Below are 22,286 nucleotides of genomic sequence, written 5' to 3'. Positions count from 1 at the left end.
CGTGCTCAATCGCCGCCCCCAATGTTCATTAAAAACCCCGTTCGCACGAGCTTCCCAAAATCAGCGCTATAGGTTTCAACTGTCGAGACTGTTAAACCCCACAGAACTGACTCCAAGGAACCCTAGCGAACGGAGTACACTATCCACGCACAAATGGACCTTTACTAACCGATCATTAAACCATCCCAACAAACGCAAAATTATCAAAATGAATTTATATGTTGAGGTTTACAATCAATCAACGAAAGTAATTAATTCCCAGAAGCAAAGAAAACAACAGAAAACAATGTTTAACAGCTTAGCAGGCCCTCGTCTTGTCACGTCCGTCATAAGTCTTGTTTGCTGAAAGTTTAAATGGTTAGTGTTGTAGTTAATCGTATTCAACATGACCATAATAGGCAGGCCTGTAATACGATTACCTTAATGATTTGTTACTTAGCTTTTAAGAGGACGACCCCGCAACCGCCGTCAGAATTTCTGAGGAACGAAGAACTCATTAGGAAGAATAAACCCTACAAATCTTCTATAAATAATAACAAAAATAAAACTGAAGCTCATGGTCAAAATAAGTGTGCCTAAACCTAAATGCACTTCTAAATTTCTAAATGGTCTAGCTTAATTCCGCTTAACACCTAACATTTCTAAATTGTCTGTTGAACAAGCAAAATGCTTAGGTAACAACAGAAAGTATTTTTTAAAACCTATTATATAAAGTTATGTGGAGATAACAAACAGATAAATATTGTAATGTTGAAAATAATTAATTCTTAATACTCTAATCATTGCTTTCAAAATTGTATGGCAAACAGTAATTAGACCCTACAATGCCTAGAAGAGGCCTCGGTTTCTGTTGTTGTGAGTAGACGCTGGTTTCAGAGTTCATTTTTCAATTTAAAAGGGGTGGGAGACGACTAATTTGCTTCATGAACTCCTAATCGACCCTGAGATCACCTCTTGTGTTTGTCCACTGATCGCTCCTAGCTAGGTGTTACCTAGACACAGTGTTAGAGGCCCGCTTCGCATGGCAAAAATGTTGGCTGGGGGGAGGGTGATATTATCCAATGAATTTTATTTTTAAGCCAACATTGCTAACGACGTTGAGATCTCTACTCATGCCCAGGGATATACAAAAGAAGATATTAATATTTTAAAAATGATGTTGAAAAAGACTGCTCAATAAACTGGTAAGTAAACTCAAAATATTGTTTTCAGGAATCGGAGTACGTTGAATAAATTGAATCAAATGCAATGAAAGTGTGTTGCCAAAAGTAGTTGTTAAATTAGTTCAAACTTGGTAAGTAGCATTATTGATATTTCTTGTTAATAATTACATTTATTTACGTTCCTTTTATCAGTTTAGAGCCGAAATTATTTTTTTTGTTAGATTAATAATAAATTTCATATGTCTATTTGCAGCAAAAGGTTCGCTTCGGTGTAAATTCTGTGTCCAACCACAAAAAAAATAACTAAACATTAGACCGTTGTAGATGATGACGACATATCGGATGATTTCACAGTGATGGTAAGTGAATACAACGCTTAATTGTATACGGGTAATTCTCCGCCAACTCACACAGCAGTTGCCCCGACCCCTCTTCGATTTGCGTGAAACTTTGTCCTAAGGGGTAACTTTTGTCACTGATCACGAATCCGAGGTCCGTTTTTTGATATCTCGTGACGGAGGGGCGGTACGACCCCTTCCATTTTTGAACATGTAAAAAAAGAGGTGTTTTTCAATCATATGCAGCCTGAAACGGTGATGAGATAGAAATTTGGTGTCAAAGGGACTTTTATGTAAAATTAGACGCCCGATTTGATGGCGTACTCAGAATTCCAAAAAAACGTATTTTTCATCGAAAAAAAACACTAAAAAAGTTTTAAAAATTCTCCCATTTTCCGTTACTCGACTGTAAAATTTTTTGGAACATGTCATTTTATGGGAAATTTAATGTACTTTTCGAATCTACATTGTCCCAGAAGGGTCATTTTTTCATTAAGAACAACATTTTTCATTTTAAAATTTCGTGTTTTTTCTAACTTTGCAGGGTTATTTTTTAGAGTGAAACAATGTTCTACAAAGTTGTAGAGCAGACAATTACAAAAAAATTGATATATAGACATAAGGGGTTTGCTTATAAACATCACGAGTTATCGCGATTTTACGAAAAAAAGTTTTGAAAAAGTTGGTCGTCATCGATCATGGCCGTTCATGGTCACTCGCGACAGACACGGACGACGAAACAAAGAGAAACGCAAAAAGTAACTTTTTCAAAACTTTTTTTCGTACAATCGCGATAACTCGTGATGTTTATAAGCAAACCCCTTATGTCTATATATCAAAATTTTTGTAATTGTCTGCTCTACAACTCTTTGTAGAACATTGTTTCACTCTAAAAAATAATCCTGCAAAGTTAGAAAAAACACGAAATTTTAAAATGAAAAAATGACCCTTCTGGGACAATGTAGATTTGAAAAGTACATTAAATTTCCCATAAAATGACATGTTCCAAAATTTTTTACAGTCGAGTAACGGAAAATGGGAGAATTTTTAAAACTTTTTTAGTGTTTTTTTCGATGAAAAATACGTTTTTTCGGAATTCTGAGTACGCCATCAAATCGGGCGTCTAATTTTACATAAAAGTCCCTTTGACACCAAATTTCAATCTCATTACCGTTTTAGGCTGCAAATTATTGAAAAACACCTCTTTTTTCGCATGTTCAAAAATGGAAGGGGTCGTACCGCCCCTCCGTCACGAAATATCAAAAAACAGACCTCGGATTCGTGATCAGGGACAAAAGTTACCCCTTAGGACACAGTTTCACGCAAATCGAAGAGGGGTCGGGGCAACTTTTCCCGATTTCGTGTGAGTTGGTAGAGAATTACCCATACAACATAATAAAAATATAAGCTTAAAACTTGGTGAAAATTTTACTCGGTTTCTACTTTTAAGGAATTTACGAGAAATTAAACATCTTTTTTGAACATATTCAACAAAATTTGTAAAATGCTTTTTTTTATATTTTAAACATTAATCGAACTTAACATGTTTTATAATAACAATTAAAAAATACAAATAAGTACAAGTACAACAAATTAATTTGTGAGGCATTATTATAAAATTTACTGCAAATTCAATAAAAATATTGCTAACAACAGCTAATTACTGACTACATGTACGAATATTTTTCTGTATTCAAGTAAGACATTAGTTAAAAATATAGCCAGAAATTCGGGCCAGCCTGTATCGTTAAATAATTAAAGAAAATATATATAGACACTAACATAAATTATGTTTAATTAAGAAATGTGATGTTATAAACCACTAATAATTTGCTGCATGCAAAAATATTTCAGTCGATACAACGAAGAAAAATGTTAAAAAATAGTTGAAAAATATGGTCCAGCCTGTTTTTTTACAGAATATTTAACAATATTTCAGCTGAAAACAAAAAAAAGTTAATTTTCTGAAAAAAATATTATAGCAGTCGACTGCTAGAATTTTTTTTCGGTCATTTAACCAACAAAAATGGCAAATCTTACTATTTTTTTAGTTACTTTTACCTACTGGTGGTCAGAAATTTCGGGATAACAAAATCAACAATTGATTGTTGAAAAAAAGCTGTGTAGAAAATTAACCCATATTTTTAGTTAAATTAACCAAGAATTTCTTAGATTTGCCCTGGCCGGTCTCTCCGTGTACATTCAGCCAGCACCAATCCTAGCCCAAGGCCAAAACCAATGCTGGGGACAACAGCGGTCTTGTCAATGTATCTACTTTCATCATCCGCTCGATCCTCTAACAAACAATGTCACTAATCCACTTAATTCGATTCCGCAGATGCAGCAGGATTTGTTGCCTTAGCCGCAGCTCCCGAACCAGCACAATCCTCCACCGCCCAGCAGCCCCCAGCTCCAACAACAACATCCCCCATTGTCCTCGACGAATCGATACCAATAACCTCGGAGAAATCGACCGCCTGCCACATATCCCGCATCGCATCGAGCCGGAGTAACACCGTCGGCCAGTCCGGACCGCAGTAAAACAAACAATCCCAGCAGGGCATGAATCCGGTACTGTCGATTCTCTGGATTACCTTAGGAAGACAACCTATGGAATGTTAACATTAACCTTAACATGTTAACATTAAATTGATTAATAAACTGTCACTGAATCCGCTTTGCAAATGCCGGCCCGATACTCTTCACGGGTGTTCCCCTCAGGAACAGGGAAAGATTTACTTTTAGCATTAGCATTAGCATTTGGAGGACGCCCCACCACCGGAAGGCTCCACAACGCTTATCCCACTGTTTGGTCTGGTTGTGTTAGACCCTCATCCGGAACAATAATCCAACACGGGAGATACCATGTCTTCATCTTTTGATAAGTGTGTAATACAGCCCAGGGCATAAGGGGGTCCACGCCGGGTCCAAGCTATCCTCGGGGAAATGAAGGAATGTTAGTAAACACCTATCTAAAGTGCGCAGGGACCCCTACGTCACCTTAGTGGTATAGATGTTTGTAGGGTGGTTTTGGACTCAATGTTAGTAGGAGAGGTAGAACCCTAGGATATACCCCGAAAGGTATTGCGGGCGAATCAAGTAGAGTTAGTTTTTTTTATTATTAAACTTATACTTGTGACTGTATAGTGTAAAAGATGCATGATTTATTTTTTTATATTTTAAGCCACGGCAGATATAACGCGACGAAGCCGTGTATGATGAAATTGACTGTAGTATTACTAAACTAACAATTCATTCCTGTAAAAGCAATGCTGATTAATAAAACACAGTTTTAACATGTCTGCTGTTAAACTCAAGCTACCGACTGTAAGAGTAATTTATATTTTATATTTCCCTTTAAATTATGATGTGTTTAAGCGGAATTCGAGGTTATAAATGATTTAACGCATAGTTGAAATATTTGCAAAAAATACAAATTTGCTATGCAAATATTCTGAATTCGTCTAAATAATATCAGGATTACTCGAAATGATCATTTTCTAGTTAAAAGAAGGTTTGCAATTGAATATTCCAGCCGATTCTCACCCACGTGGTAGCTACCTGACGTATGGCGTCGCGGTGTTCTTCAAGCTTTCATAGCATGCTAAGGAAAATGTGATGCTTTTTGAGGGAAAACCGTTGGTTCCGGAGACATCGGATTGTTTGCCGATGTGCCAGGTCTAGGGACAACGAATCCATATGCTCTCTTCGGGAAAAGTGTTCTCCAGACCATTCCCCATAGGCCTGACCATACCAGAAGTTGGCGCGTGAATTTCCCAGACCTGTAGGAGCGTTTGAACAAAAAGTTCCAATTTCCCATAGTAATTCCCATGCAAACTTGAACCCTGATGCGCGTAGCCAGTTTACAACCAAATGAGCTGATATTTGGCATGAAAGTCCCTATGGGCATGCCCTACAAGGGGAACCATACTAAAACTTGATCCGAGAACTTTTTGAAAACCCGATTTAATCCCACCTGGGGTGAGATAGAGCCTTTCTTACAAAAGGAAGTTAACGGCAGTTGATTTTTTTTCAAAGAAATAGCAATATAAAGAATGGTCCATTCATAATACAATTCGAAACTCAACCATATTTTTTCATATAACTGAAAAGCGCTGGTTTTTGCCCCATTTGCCATGGCCGGTTGTAAGCTGTGCTCGCACACAAGCATTTTCGATTTTTTAAATCAGAACACATTGTTTTTGAGACAGAGAATTAGCTCACAATTTGCGATGTTCGTAATGTTTTCTGCATATCGCTAAATTGTTCGTATTCTCTGAGTGTTTTTTTGCACTTTTCAAAATATTAAAAATTAACGAGAAAACAAAATAATTCCGTCTTGCTCCAATGCGTTAAAGTGGTTACAAAATAACTGGCAGAAAGTGTTTCAACACCCGAGAATTTGCCGTGTTGTAAACAACGATGTAACGGTAAAGCCGCATAAATGTTCTTGAAAGCTTTGAAACGCCTACTGTAATTCACTAAACTGTCATTTAGGCGTTAGGCAAAATTGTGAGCTTTCAATAAGCAAGCATTTAGGCGTTTTTGGGATTGGGAAGCATACAACGACTGAGCGATCGGTGGGACTTCACTACGACAAACGCAAACGTACCGAATAAACCACCTTGGTGCGCTGGTACGATGAACAAAAATACTAATACACAAAAAGGCTAGTACCGAAGCTAGAAAACCAAACCCGCGATGTGCGTTGTCACTGGCACATGGGAAGCTTGAACGCTTCCCAGAAATTCGTTCGCTCAGAGTTCGATCAGAGAATGAGCAAAACAAAAAAGAAAGGCAAAAGAATGAGCATGAGGCTTCAGAACAGATAGCTGCTTGCGTCTAGTTTGCGTTAACTGAAGCTTAGCATAGAAAATAATGATAGGCGATGTGTGATGAACGAGCAATCGATAAAGCAACTTGCACTAAAAGGGGGTAATCTAGTATCAAAACTCTATACGCGCCAGCATCACGCGCCAGCATAGCTCGCGTCTGCATGTGAAGCTCAACTTGACAACTTGTCGACGAGGCGACGAAAATCGATCGTCCATGATTTTTTGCAGATTTTTCGAATGAATATTTCTCGAGAAATGATTTGGGAACGAAGCTTGATTTGGCGTCGGAGCCAAAAGCAAACACTATACCTTTCTTTAGTAAGAAAGGCAAAAATGGAAATTTTCTAAAATCTGAACGGTAAATCCAAATGAGGTCAAATTTGTTTCAGAACATCGAGTATGGTCTAGATTATGATGTGGAGAAAAAAAATTAGATAAAATGCCAAAGGAATAGTTTTGGCATTTGGTGAAAATTGGCTTTTACCTTTTTTAGGGGTTTTTCCCCCTCACAGTGAATTAGTCCACAAGCTGTAAATCAAAAACCACATTACCGACATGGATGAAAATTTGGGAGGATGTAGGGCTGGAAAAATGCAATTTTTTGGACAAATAAACGATTTCAATACTTCAATTTTCGACCGAATTTTCATTTGAAAACCGCCTGATTTGGTGAAAACACACTCCGAGTCCCCATAAAAAATGGATAAATTCAAATTTGGTATGGAACTGGTTCAGGTTCAGCACATCCCCTTTCAAATGCGCCCAAGAGAGCTTAAATCCATAATGTGGGCTCTGAGAAACCCCCTACCACAAAATTGAGCACTTTTTTACCACACACGGACGTCACGCGTGCTCTACAGTAAATTAAGCGCCAAAATTCGGATATTGGAGGTAGACGAATTCTGTCATTGTCAATCGATCGGGCGTCGAAAATCGATCGTCCATGATTTTTTGCAGATTTTTCGAATGAATATTTCTCGAGAAATGATTTGGGAACGAAGCTTGATTTGGCGTCGGAGCCAAAAGCAAACACTATACCTTTCTTTAGTAAGAAAGGCAAAAATGGAAATTTTCTAAAATCTGAACGGTAAATCCAAATGAGGTCAAATTTGTTTCAGAACATCGAGTATGGTCTAGATTATGATGTGGAGAAAAAAAATTAGATAAAATGCCAAAGGAATAGTTTTGGCATTTGGTGAAAATTGGCTTTTACCTTTTTTAGGGGTTTTTCCCCCTCACAGTGAATTAGTCCACAAGCTGTAAATCAAAAACCACATTACCGACATGGATGAAAATTTGGGAGGATGTAGGGCTGGAAAAATGCAATTTTTTGGACAAATAAACGATTTCAATACTTCAATTTTCGACCGAATTTTCATTTGAAAACCGCCTGATTTGGTGAAAACACACTCCGAGTCCCCATAAAAAATGGATAAATTCAAATTTGGTATGGAACTGGTTCAGGTTCAGCACATCCCCTTTCAAATGCGCCCAAGAGAGCTTAAATCCATAATGTGGGCTCTGAGAAACCCCCTACCACAAAATTGAGCACTTTTTTACCACACACGGACGTCACGCGTGCTCTACAGTAAATTAAGCGCCAAAATTCGGATATTGGAGGTAGACGAATTCTGTCATTGTCAATCGATCGGGCGTCGAAAATCGATCGTCCATGATTTTTTGCAGATTTTTCGAATGAATATTTCTCGAGAAATGATTTGGGAACGAAGCTTGATTTGGCGTCGGAGCCAAAAGCAAACACTATACCTTTCTTTAGTAAGAAAGGCAAAACGTACCCACCCTAATGAACATCTTCATGGAATACAACTCAACAATTGGAATTTCACCTAAGCAAACCCTCACCGACCTGGAAACCTACAGGAAATATGTAACAACTAGAAGACTTCAATACCTGCAGCATTCGCGCGAAGCCGCCAACAAATTTTACCTGCCGACTACATCGTCGAATTTTTACAAGCATTGACGCCTTCTAACACGGAAGAAGAAATGACACCCTCGCAAGAGGCAGTAAGTACTATTAATAATTTAAGTATGTCTCCAAAAATTTCTTCAACGGAACAACAGAATGCGAATGAAATTCTAATTTATTGTCAGAATTTCAATCGCATGAAAAGCCCAGGCAAAATGAAGGAAATTTCTTTAAACATTCTCTCACATTCTTTCGACATTATTCTTGGAACTGAAACTAACTGGGACGAAAGCGTCCACCCTGAAGAAATTTTTGGAAACAATTATTTTGTATTCCTAGACAATAGAAATTTAAATCTCAGTCAGAAAAAGTCAGGAGGCGGCGTCCTCTTAGCCATAAATGCCAGACTTAATCCAAAAGAAATTGTAACTGAAAAACATTTTCAATTTGAACAAGTCTGGGCCAAAGCCACTATTTCAGGCATCAGTAGGAATTGAAGGACTTAGACTCATCAAAAGGACCAGGACCCGACGGAATAGCACCTGCATTCCTAAAGAACCTTGCAGAAGAATTGACATTTCCACTGCATCATCTTTTCAACATGTCAATAAATACTGGAAAATTCTCACAAACATGGAAAAAGTCTTTTTTGGTGCCTATTTTCAAGTCAGGCCCAAAATCAGACATACGTTATTATCGCGGAATTGCCCTTTTGTCTTGCATTCCAAAACTTTTTGAATTTATTATAAATGAAAAAATCTTTCAGCAAGTAAAAAACCGCATCACATGTAAACAGAACGGCTTTTTTAAAGGCCGCTCTACTAGCACCAACCTTTTAGAATTTGTAAATTTTACACTGAATGCAATGCATAATCGCAATTTCGTAGAAGCAATTTTACACATACTTTAGTAAGGCATTTGACAGAATCGACATACCATTATTAATCTTCAAACTGCAGAAAATTGGAATTCAACCGAATCTTTTGGAATGGCTTAAGTCATATTTGACTAAGCGCGAACAAATTGTTCGCTTCCAAAATGTACTATCGGAATCAATTCACGTCACCTCTGGGGTTCCGCAAGGATCCCATCTAGGACCTCTTCTTTTCATCTTGTATGTAAACGACATTTCCATCATTCTTAAAAAAATTAACGTACTTGTATATGCAGACGACATGAAATTGTACATGAAAATAGGAAATGCCAATGACAGTCACCGTGGTGTAGGGGTAAGCGTGGTTGCCTCTCACCCAGTCGGCCTGGGTTCGATCCCAGACGGTCCCGGTGGCATTTTTCGAGACGAGATTTGTCTGATCACGCCTTCCGTCGGACGGGAAGTAAATGTTGGCCCCGGACTAACCTAAAAAGGTTAGGTCGTTAGCTCAGTCCAGGTGTAGGAGTCGTCTCCCTGGGTCCTGTCTCGGTGAAGTCGCTGGTAGGCCGTTGGACTAACAATCCAAAGGTCGTCAGTTCGAATCCCGGGGTGGATGGAAGCTACGGTGTAAAAAGAGGTTTGCAATTGCCTCAACAATCAAGCCTTCGAACACCTAGTTTCGAGTAGGAATCTCGCAATCGAGAAACGCCAAGGCAATGCTGTAGAGCGAATAATTTGATTTTTTTTACAATGACAGTCATGTATTCCAAAACGAAATTAATCTTTTCTACACATGGTGTAGTAAAAGCCTACTCCAATTGAATGTAAAGAAATGTAATTCCATTGCCTTCAGCAGAAAACATGAAACACCAAACATAACAGTATTATTAGGAAACCAACCAGTAGAAAAATGCAAAGTAGTACGTGATCTAGGTGTCATCCTAGACTCACAACTAACTTTTGTAGAACACTATAACACAATAATAAACAAGGCAAAAAGTACATTAGGCTTTATAAAGCGCTTTGCATTCAACTTCCAGGACCCGTATACTATTAAATTACTCTATATAACGTATGTCAGGCCACTCTTGGAATACTGTAGTATCGTCTGGAATCCATACTATGCCGTACACCAAGCACGAATTGAATCTGTCCAAAAACAATTCTTACTGTACGCACTACGTAAACTAAACTGGACTGCATTTCCTCTCCCATCGCATGAAGCACGCTGCATGCTCATAAACATACAATCATTACATGAACGTCGTAAATATGCCATGCTCTCTTTCATCAACGACATTATTTCTCAACGCATACAGTCAGCAGCATTATTTTCAGTAATACGCAATAGTATTCATGAACCAAGCCGTACTCTTAGACATTCACCAGTTTTTAGAATAACTGCATACACGACAAATTATTTAAAAAATTCACCATTAAATCAAATGATGCACTTTTATAATGAAAGTTCACAGTACATACATTTCGACATGTCTAAACCGGAACTACGAAAAAATCTGTACAATAGAAATAATATCTAGTATGTAAGAAAATTGTAAGTAGTCTACATAAGCTTGACGAATAAACAATAAATAAATTCAATACGAATTCCCGAGCAGGGGTAAATATCACGGGAATACCAAATTTTAGTATTACTTGAGCAAATAACAGCGACCAAAATGTGCCCTTGGTTGCCCAGTAATAGATGGTAAAATACCATGAAATCATACCAAAGTCTTGTATGTGGAAGGGCACAACCAGGCCTGCAAAAAGTTTCCAACCCAGCGTACACATGAAGCAAACCAAAATGTCAGTTCACTGCTAGCATATGACTGTGAGCCTACTGTGTCTGTTCAACCACTGCCGCCTGACTCGTGCCGGTCGGCTGCTGGAGAATGAGAGACGTGAAAAAATGAGCTACACTCACTCAATTCGTGTCATATGACTGACTCGTAAAATCTTCTTTAAACACTATTTCGACTATTTTCAAACAGTTGAATGGTTGTAGACTGTGCAAAACACTTAAAACAACCATAACTTATATTCAAAATTACATTTCCACGCATAAATACGAACTTTTTGTGTAAAAACTTGTTTCTTTATGTGTGTGCGTGCAACGTCGAATGAGCGTTGGTCGACTACTGCCTCGCATTGCAGCTGCTCAATGAGCTAGGGCACTCACGACTGCGCCGGGTTTGTTTATGTCACGGTTTTGCGGTTCAGTGAATGGATCTCAAAAAATCGTGTCAGCGTCGCCGATTTTCGAGTCATGACCCCTGACATTTTCAGCACTGGGCACAACAATACCAAACCATGTTATTCCAAGGGTAAAATAATACCTCAAAATAGAACCATTTCAAGACCAAGTTGAGGTCTTCTGGATTTTTGAACATTGCTTGAATACCAAAACTTGGTTTTAATTTTAGGTATTCCCGCGCCATTGGAAAATCATATTTTGGTATTCCTGTGGTCTTCCACATACATGATTTTGGTATGATTTCATGGTATTTTACCATCTATTACTGGGCAACCAAGATCACATTTTGGTCGCTGATATTTGCACAAGTAATACCAAAATTTGGTATTTTCATACCATTTTTAGTGCAGCAGTTGCAGTTAGTGAAAAAACGGAAATGATCCATATGCAACAGCCAAATCTACTCACCTGATGATTCCATGTTGTTCTTAGTGATATTCTTCACCACACCGAATGCATTTGTCATTGATGTACGGCCTGTGCATGAAGTTCTTGAAGATTCTGAAAAATAACAAGATTGAAAAATATTAAAATAAAACTGGATTGAAATTCACCAAAATTCAATAATCTTTCGATTGACTCGTTTTTCAAAGTATTTGGTTTTTTTTTCAAGTCATTTTAGCGCAAAATTTATTATCTTGTCCAAATTGGTAAAAAAAATCCCATGGTTTCAGAGAAAATTGATGAAACCTTTCAATACCAAAATAATACCAAAATGTGCCATTCTGACTTAGAAAATTTTCCACAATTTCAAGTCATTTCTGTAGGGGGTATATCAAAAATGTTTAAAATCAAGTTTGAAATTTCCGGTTTTCAATTAAAGCATTCGCTTTGAGACATAATTTTAGCGCAAAATTAATTATTTTGTCAAAATTGGTCAAAATTTCCCCATAGTTTCAGAGGAATTTGATAAAACACTGTAATACCAAAAGAATACCAATATGTGGTGTTCGACCATTGACAAATTCTGCAATTTTGCAATATCAAAACAATACCTTAAATTGGTATGATACCACATTTTGCTCTTGCATAATCCTCAAGACAAATTTTAAAGGGTCCAGGAATACCAAAATTTGGTATTGATACCAGAGAAAGGTATTATTACGCATTTCTCTTGTTATTTACCCATGCTCGGGTTCTGAAACGGAACCTAATCAGATTCCGTTTCAGAACTCGAAATGAACTGACTGGGTCTGATCGTTGTGCATCAGATACCTAAGTGTGTGCTCAACATGGAGCGAACTCACCGAGAATGTTACACCAATACATCGGCACTGTTGGTTCGACCGCCTTCACACTCTGAGGGAAAGATTTACTTTTAGACCAAAATCATGTATGTGGAAGACCACAGGAATACCAAAATCTGATTTTCCAAGGGCGCAGGAATACCTTAAAAATAAAACCATGGTAATACCAAGTTTTGGTATTCAAGCAATGTTCAAAAATCCAAAAGACCTCATCTTGGTATTGAAATGGTTTTATTTTTTCCCTTTTTTTACCCTTGGAATAACAAAGGTTGGTATTGCTGTGCCCTTCCACATACAAGACTTTGGTATGATTTCATGGTATTTTACCATCTATTACGGGGCAACCAAGGGCACATTTTGGTCCCTGTTATTTGCCCAAGTAATACCAAAATTTGGTAAACCCCCTGCTCGGGAGTAAAGACATCCAGAGAAAAACTTCACTCTCACTAGATACGCCATCATAACGATACAAAAAAACCTTTGATCATTGACGCCAAGTGAAAAACTCAACTCTCATTAAATAACCCCTAATGAAAACATTTTAAAAACTTTGATCGTTGACGTTCAGCAAACTCAACTCTCACTAAATACGCCTTAATAAAAATAAAAACATCGATCGTTGACGCAAAGAAAAAAAACCTCCACTTTCACTAATAACGAAGTTGACTTTATAGCTGTCGGCCACCATTGCTAGTACCAACCACTAGTGTCTTCCTTTTTATCTACAAGGACTTCGCCGCCCTGGGCTCCTAAGTGTATGAAAGTATGGCACGGAGCGACGGCGCCGAATACCCATTTTTACACAAAGAATTTTAGAGCGCCCGCCGCGGGATTCGAACCGGCGACCTCTGGATTGTGAGTCTAGTGCGCGGTCCGATTGATCCACACGGGCGGGACAAATCACTAATACGCCCTTATAAAAAAAAAACTATGTTCGGTTATGATTTTTGAACTTGCTTCCTCATATTTTTTTGTTGGAAAAATATTGATCGTTGATGCCCAGATAACCGGGACCGTGGTGTAGGGGTAAGCGTGTTTGCCTCTCACCCAGTCGGCCTAGGTTCGATCCCAGACGGTCCCGGTGGCGTTTTTTGAGACGAGATTTGTCTGATCACGCCTTCCGTCGGACGGGAAGTAAATGTTGGCCCCGGACTAACCTAAAAAAAAAGGTTAGGTCGTTAGCTCAGATCAGGTGTAGAAGTCGTCTCCCTGGGTCCTGCCTCGGTGGAGTCGCTGGTAGGCAGTTGGACTAACAATCCAAAGGTCGTCAGTTCGAATCCCGGGGTGGATGGAAACTAAGGTGTAAAAAGAGGTTTGCAATTGCCTCAACAATCAAGCCTTCGGACACTTAGTTTCGAGTAGGAATCTCGCAATCGAGAACGCCAAGGCAATGCTGTAGAGGTACTATGTATGTCCTCACAAAAAAATATTTAAAATAAACTTTGATCGTCGACGACTAGAGAAAAACTAATTTCTCACTAAATACGCCTTTTTTAAAACCATTTTTAAAAATCAATGACGCCAAGAAATAAACTCAACTCTCACTAAATACGCCTCCCAAACATATTTATTTTTTTTATCGTTGACGCCAAGAATAAAACTAAACTATAACTAAATACTAAAAATAAAAAAATAAACTTTGATCGTTAACGCCCAGAGAAAAAACTCAATCCTCACTAGATACACCCTAACAAAAAAATACTTTCATTGTTGACGCCAAAAGAAAAACTTAACTTTCACTTAATACGCTCTTATAAAAATATTTTAAAAAAATCATTGACGCCAAGAGAAAAATTTAACTATCACTGAACACGCCCTTATAAAATATTTAAACAAAATGGTCCTTGATGGCCACAGATAAACTCAACTCTCGCTACACAGCAAATGAAGTAGTACAGTAATCCCTCATATTCGGAACAGTTTACAGATCGGCCAATGTTCAATAAATCATGTAAAATCGATAATTGCACATAATGATTTGCTTTTACCTTCATGTGAAAGCTTTTCTTGCGATCTTTCGATTGATGTATTTTTACGTTTTATATCGAGTTTTTAAAGAAAAACATTGACCCTTGAAATTTACAAATTCGGAACACTTTTTTCTAACAATGTAAACAAATTTTGTGTTATCTCCAGGAGTACATTATTTTTTTTCAAAATAACTTCACACTCTGGAACCAATTAAACTCATGCTTAGTTATGTTTTATGATTGGTCCGATAACTTTTTTGTGAAAATATCATTTAAATTTGGATTTGGAGGCAGTGTTTTGCTGCTCTGGATAAAATAGTCTTGAAAGGCGGGTTTTTGTTTAACACTTAAACTACCATCCTCAATATTATCCCGCGAACTACCAAGCTAGCGAAAAAAGGCGAAGTCCAACTTCAAACAGCTGTATCTCGGCTCCCTGTGGACGGAGGCAGCGAATGACAAACATGTTAACCCTTTCGAGCCTGATGGGTCATATATGACCCAAATATCAAAATTTCCAAAACTAGCCTATAATTTTCGTATGGTCTGAAGAATCATTTTCCCATCATCGACTAAAAAAATATTTTTTTTGAAAATTCAGGCCTGAAAGGGTTAAAGCTGCCTGAAATAAATCAACTACCACCACCACCACCCTGTGGACGGATTTTCAAAATTCCATTTTGGGACCGGTTCCAGGTTCTCCGGTGGAACCCGGAATATCCCAACTACGGAGTATTTTCAAGACATTGAAATATGGATATCAAAATTCACCATTTTGAAAATCAAGCTCATTGATGACGCTAAAAACCATTTTTGGTTCTCCGGTGGAATATATCCAATTACAGAGTATTTTCAAGAATTTTATTGGAGTGGCCATATGGGTATCAAAATTCAGCATTTTTAAAATCAAGCTCATTGATGACGCTAAAAACATTTTTGGACATATCTGGTCACATTGGGACCGGTTCCAGGTTTTCCGGTGGAACCCGGAATATCCCAACTACGGAGTATTTTCAAGACATTGCAATATGGATATCAAAATTCACCATTTTGAAAATCAAGCTCATTGATGACGCTAAAAAACATTTTTGGGCATATCTGGCCATTTTGGGACTGCTTCCAGGTTCTCCAGTGGAATCCGGAATATCCCAACTACGGAGTATTTTCAAGAAATTTATTAGAGTGGCAATATGGGTATCAAAATTCAGCATTTTCAAAATCAAGCTCATTGATGACGCTAAAAACCATTTTTGGGCATATCTGACCATTTTGGGACCAGTTCCAGGTTCTCCGGTGGAACCCAGAATATCCCCAATCATAGAGTATTTTCAAGAAATTTATTGGAGTGGCAATATGGGTATTGAAATTCAGCATTTTCAAAATCAAGCTCATTGATGACGCTGAAAACATTTTTGGACATATCTGTTCACTTTGGGACCGGTTCCAAAAACACTAAAAAAGTTTTAAAAACTCTGCCATTTTCCGTTACTCGATGTAACGTTGGTAGAATTTAGGATGTAATTTGATTTGAAAATCTCCATAAAAATATGTTAAACTGCTTAAGAGTTAAGAAGCTTACCCAAAAATAAGTTCACTTCCCCAAACCAAACCTCACCCTCGCGAGCAATTTCGACCTCACCAATACATCGGCGTTGTTTCCGATCCGCCGGAGATTGGGAGAGCGGTGCACGAGAAAGTGAGGAGGAGGGAGAGAGAGCGGGACCAAGGAGAGAGCGAGTTCGGGTTGACGGACGAAAAACCTGAGCTGTTCGGGAAGTCGTGTTTGGACAAGAGCGAGAACAAGTCGCGTTTTTGGTTGTTCGTCGTCGCGAAGAAATTACGGTGCGCGAAAGTACACGCGGGTAGAAAGGAGCTGTTCTGTGGACGAGCGAAACGGTTCGGCGGGGTCCGCAAGCATCGACCGCGATCCCTGGTCAGCTCATCCCGGCCGCCGCGTCCGACAAGTATAATCGGTCCCTTCTGCTGAGCCGGCGTAACCCCTTTGAACCCGGGGCACCACGTGCGGCGGGAGGCCGCGAGGCGGCTCGAAGAAAATCAGCGACGCGCAGGAGCCGGCGAACACGCCGAAAGATTCGCCAGGTTCCGGTCGACAGGAGCTCGTCATTCGGCTCTACGCGCGTCGGGGAGGTAGACGAGGAGAGTATCTTGCCTGACCGCCACACGAGGAGCTCGACCCGGTAGAGAACGCGACCGACGTCAAGCTTGACATTGGGCGTCCGCAACCTGACACGTCGAGCAGATCGTCAGGAAGGTGTGTGCGAGATCTGGCCCAGTGCTGACAAACCCAGTGCGGAGGTGATGGCTGATTCGAACCCGATGTGTCGGGCCGCAGCGAGATTCGTCGGACAAGGTGCGGTGCAGTTTGGGACGACTCCCAGTTAACTAAATCCGAATTCTGAAACGGAATCTAATTAGAATCGGATACAAATTCCGTTTCAAACGCAACAACCGGTTCCGTGTTCGAACCGGTTGTTGCGTTTGAAACGGAATTTGTGTACGGCTCTATTTGATTTGACTGGGCTGGAGCTGAAGATCATGGGCTCGAAGAAAACGAAGAAGAACAGTGAGTAGAGTGACTGAAAGGAAAAGAAGAGTAGGAGATGAATAGGGCTAAGATATAGCAGGAAAGAGGAAAATAAACGGGAAACAAACATGAAACATGATCTCTGGGCTTTCCTTTCCTAAGGAGCAGCCGGTGATGCTCTACCAGATTCAACATCGACTGTAAAAAATGTTGGAACACGTCATTTTATGGGAAATTTTATGTAGTTTTTGAATCTACATGACCCAGAAGGGTAATTTTTTCATTTAGAACAAAATGTTTCATTTTAAAATTTCGTGTATTTTCTAACTTTGCAGGGATATTTTTTAAGTGTAATCATGTTTTACAAAGTTGTAGAGCAGACAATTACAAAAATTTTGATATATAGACATAAGGGTGGTGGTAATTAGTTTATTTCTGGCAGCTTTTGCAGTCGAGTAACGGAAAATGCCAAGTAACTCACCCCCTTATCATCTTTTATTCACCCCCTTATCATCTTTTATTATAAAATTGTAAAAGAACATGTAACATGGATTATACAATAAATAGAACTAAAACCCCTCAGACCCGCCAGAACCTAAGTGCCACTATCGGATTCCGACAAGAATATTGATCCGGTCGCAGGAGATCCCGTTCCGGTTCAGCTACTTCTCCGGCGAAATAAAGCTGCTGATACTAACTCAATAAGAACGGGAGTATCAGAACGTCACTGTCCGTGGCCATCACTATCCACTATCAGGTCCAAATCTCCTCCACCGAATTTTCGCGACCATTTTCGTCCTGTATTCAACCAAGTTCGAATCCGTCATCGAGTGATCAATATCGCAATATTTGCTTGGTACTTTGCGCAGGCGTGGGTGGCGGATGTGGTGTAGTTGCCGCCGCCGTCGTCACTCTTGGCGTTTGAGCACTCGAGCAGGAAACCCATGTTGCAATCTGCACATGCAAGTCGCGCAAGACCGTGGAGTCTCCTCATTCCAGTTCTCCTTCCCTTGGGTGATGTTTAGCCCGGGACACTTGCCCGCACAACATTGGCAGTTGTAGTTGAAGGTGAGGTCTTAGCAATGGCGGTGAAAAGAGTAAGAAGAGTTAGTTGTAGGAAGTGTTTTTACCGGGATTTTGAAGAACTTACCGCCTTGAGGTCCTTGAGGGCAAACAGCCCCACGGATTAGCTTCCGCCGATCTTCCACATCAGCATCTCGCAGTTAGGCTCGCACGAGTGGTTGATGAACTGGGCCAAGTTGCCCTTGGGCCCCGCGTCGATCGTCAGCTTCAAGTCCACCGTCATGAAGTATTCCTTTTCGTCCTTTTGCTCCTGCTTTTGCTTTATCCGCCGCGCCAACTGCTTGTTGTTGATCTCCTCTCGTACTCGATCACAAACTGACCCTGGTGGATGTACTATTGTGCGACCAGACCCCAGCGCTTGTTGGGTATCCGTTTGGCCGCCAGTGCCGGGTACTGCTTCCGTTTGAAGCACTGGTACTGGCAACTTTTGCCAGCTGGACATGTCTTCGGATTGCACTTCACGAGCATCGCCCGGTTGATGCAGTTCGAGTCTAGCCCGCACGGGTCCGTGTCCGACGATTTGCACTCACAGATTGAATCCTCCTGTTGAAATGAAATAGATATAACAATTGATACGGAAAACCATACCCTCGACAAACTCACCTCCTCGTCTCCGGCCGCGTTTCGCCCTCTCAGCGGAGCAACATACTTGTTGGACTTGATCATCACGTACATCGACGATTCCAAGGCGTGATTTGTTTGTGCCTGCAGCCATTCGAAAACATGCCGTGCCACGCGCAGTGCCTCGTTGTACCGTTCCATCATGTCCGACCGCTTCCGGTCCGTCACGCTGTCCGAGTCGCCCTCGTAATAGAGGCAGATTGAAACCGGAGGCGGTTGATACAGCCAAAGTCGTGCTTGTCGATGAAGTGCATGTAAATGTCCGTTTTTTCGTGTTTCCGCCGGAACACTACGTCCGGGACCGCAGGCGGGGAAATCTTGAGCGCGGGCCAGAACTTGATCATGGAATATTTGGCCCAGACGATCCCGTCGTACATGTGCATTCGGCCGGATTCGATCTCTCTGCAGATGAAGCGACCTTCCGGCGGGTTGAACTGGAGGCACTCGAGGTGGAAGGCCGTCAGACAGGTTTTGCAGCAAATGAGACTTCCGCCCTTGCAGCACAGGAAACACCAGTTGACGTTGATTGAGCACTGCTCGAGTAAGTGGTCAAATCGTGGTCGACGTGGACAGCAGCTGGGTTCCGACGGGGACCGCTTGGCATCCGGGTAGTCCGAAAAAAACGCGTGTAATCCTCGCAGGAAAAAACAGGTTGGGTTTTGTTTATATTTTTTTGGCTGACAGTGACAGCTGTTGTGCGATGCACGCTAAATAGATTTACAAAAATCGGCTTCTTTTTAATCAAAGTTGCAGACACGGTTCCAGCTCGGTGCTGGCTCCGAGCTCGAGGTTTCAGCTCCAAGCTCGAGGTGCCAGACCCGACGGAACCGAAGTGTCACCCCCCTAGGGGTATATCAAAAATGTTTAAAATCAAGTTTGAAATTTCCGGTTTTCAATAAAGGCATTCGCTTTGAGACATCATTTTAGCGCAAAATTAATTACTTTGTAAAAATTGGTCAAAATTTCCCATAGTTTCAGAGGAATTTGATAAAATACTGTAATACCAAAAGAATACCAAAATGTGACCATTGACAAATTCTGCAATTTTGCAATATCAAAACAATACCTTAAATTGGTATGTTACCACATTTTGCTCCTGCATAATCCTTAAGACAAATTTTAAAGGGTCCAGAAATACCAAAATTTGGTATTGATACCAGAGAAAGGTATTATGACGCATTTCCTTCGTTACTTACCCATTCTCGGGAAATTCAGGTGTTCCACAATATTGGTAGGTGCAATATGCATTTTGTATGCTATTGACAAATTATCACAAAAGTGTTCCAAATTTGTGAGTGTTCCGAATATGTGGGATGACTGTACTAGTAGGGTGCCCAGAATATGGGACTTTTTTTCAAAACCTCGCTCCACAAGCTGAATATTGTTCCTTGACCGTTTTTAGGACTCTGGGCCAAATATGAGCAAAATCGGTTATCATTTACCCATTGATACTCGGAGGTAAAGTTTGTATGGAAAAAATCGAAAAAATGTATGGAAAACCAAAGTTTTTTACGGTTTGGTCTGCACGGTGCGCTACTTCCATCCAAATATTCCCAAAAGTGAGATTCTTATTGAAAATTTAATGCACTACAACTTTGTAGAACATACCAAAGCTGTTAATCTCAATCCTGAAAAGTTATTAGCGATTTAAAAAAGTCATTTTTGTATGAAAAAAAATTTTTTCACCAACTTTAGGCTCGAGTAACAATGGGTTAATCTCATCCAATGTCGCTCAAAATTTACACAGATGCTTAAAATAACCCAAAAACCCGTTTTTCGCTTGTGGAGCAGGGGGTCATTTTTTCTGGGCACCCTACTGTACTACACAGCAAAAATTCCGATGGTAAAATCGCATGCAAAAGCGTGCACATCACCTTCGTCAAAATAAACACTTAATATTACACACTACATGTACAACTTTTGCAAACGCAAAAAAAAAGTTGCAACCGATGGGATTCAAACCTAGCACCAACAGTAAGGACTGGCGCCTTAGCCCACTCGGCCATCAGACCGATGTAAAGCTGAAAGGATGAACGCATATATGGGCTTGACATTTCGGTCAAGTATGTTTCCCATACTGATGGGCTACATATTTTAGGGTGTAAAATTACATGAAATTGCATAAAATAATGCAATATTTATTTTACACCCAGGCCTTTTACACGCAGCTGGATTACTACTTTTATAGCTGTGTAGTGTACTATGAGCCTTTCTCGTATTGTACAATATATTTATTCAGTTAACACGTACCTTGTATATATTACGACCATCAGGGTTAAAAAGAGCAAATGTGTGCCTCCGGGACATAAAGCTTTGTTCAATATCTCGAAGCTTAAGACAGTCAACAGGAAGCATATACTTTTTTTCCTTTTCATCTTCGTCTTTGAACCAAGAAATACTTTCAGATGTTAAAACGAACCAATATGGTCTGGACCCACCTAAAATTTCGATTAACATTTAAGTGGGTATTTTTTTGCGTCACTTTTAACCAATAAAAGCTAAAAGAGAGCTAAGATTTGATTGCTATCAACAACTGAAGGCATTTTGCCTATCGATCTACCTTTCATATAGAAATCTCCCAATTAAAAACAAAACAACAAAGACTTTATTAGCCGTCTTTGAAAACTAAGCATAAATTATGAGAATAATTTGTCTGAAATCAAGAAGTTTTATTAAATACACAACATTACCTTTCATGATGCCAAGGTTTTGAATGCACATATGACCTTTTCTAATAACTTGGTTTCCAAGACTACGAGTTCCAGTTTTCGTCGCACTTTCCGTTTTGTTTTGAGCGCTGATGAAAAAAAAAACAAATACTTAAGTTGTATGTAGGCTAAACACAAAGTTATACTAAATTCGCACGATCTCTTTGTAGCCGGTCTTATAATGTATACTCAAATACTTTAATTATGTTTTTAAACACTGCTATTCAGGCTTAATTTATTTTTCATCGGAGCATTATTCGCTAATGATGTTCATGATGTTGGAGTGTCTGTCACAATCGCCTTGAGGGTCAACCTGTATCGCCCATATATTTCCAGCTGTGTTATGACAAGCACTCAGAACAAGGATCAAGTCAATTGAACATCATCAAGTAAACAAGGCATTAATTAGGTAAATGTCGAAAAGCAATGCTCCGATTAAAAGTTTAATAAGGATCCCGTGCGAATGGGGTACTATTTTTTTTCATAAAATTATTTTTATTAGGTCCTTTTCGGTACTGGGACCTGGTCAGGACCGAGTCGGCTTTTGTAATTACATTTGACTTAATAATTACAGAGGATCTTGTGTGTAAATGTTAGTGGGAGGGGAGCCGATTACTTGCGGCCTACTCGGGGTTAGTAGGGAAGGGATTGATGTTAAAGACAAGGCGTGGGAAGGGAAGGGGGATTGTGTAGGGGTCTTGGTTGGCTCTGCTGG

General features: G+C 39.7%; 2 long non-coding RNA genes across 2 annotated transcripts; one reads left to right on the top strand and one right to left on the bottom strand.

Annotated features, from left to right (window-relative positions):
• Positions 1 to 1,726: 1,726 nt before the first annotated feature.
• On the bottom strand, positions 1,727 to 21,660 carry LOC120431717 (uncharacterized). Its single transcript, XR_005607944.2, has 3 exons — positions 21,554 to 21,660; positions 21,114 to 21,301; positions 1,727 to 1,748 (listed from the first exon to the last, which is right to left on the bottom strand). It is a non-coding gene; the product is annotated as an uncharacterized LOC120431717 (long non-coding RNA).
• LOC120431716 (uncharacterized) lies at positions 2,327 to 12,779 on the top strand. Its single transcript, XR_008211918.1, has 2 exons — positions 2,327 to 3,768; positions 3,840 to 12,779. It is a non-coding gene; the product is annotated as an uncharacterized LOC120431716 (long non-coding RNA).
• Positions 21,661 to 22,286: the final 626 nt, after the last annotated feature.

This window comes from Culex pipiens, chromosome 1, assembly GCF_016801865.2.
Source record: "Culex pipiens pallens isolate TS chromosome 1, TS_CPP_V2, whole genome shotgun sequence".
NCBI classification, from domain to species: domain Eukaryota; kingdom Metazoa; phylum Arthropoda; class Insecta; order Diptera; family Culicidae; genus Culex; species Culex pipiens.
The sequence above is the reverse complement of the archived record's forward strand: the minus strand, read 5'-3'. Positions and strand labels throughout refer to the sequence as shown.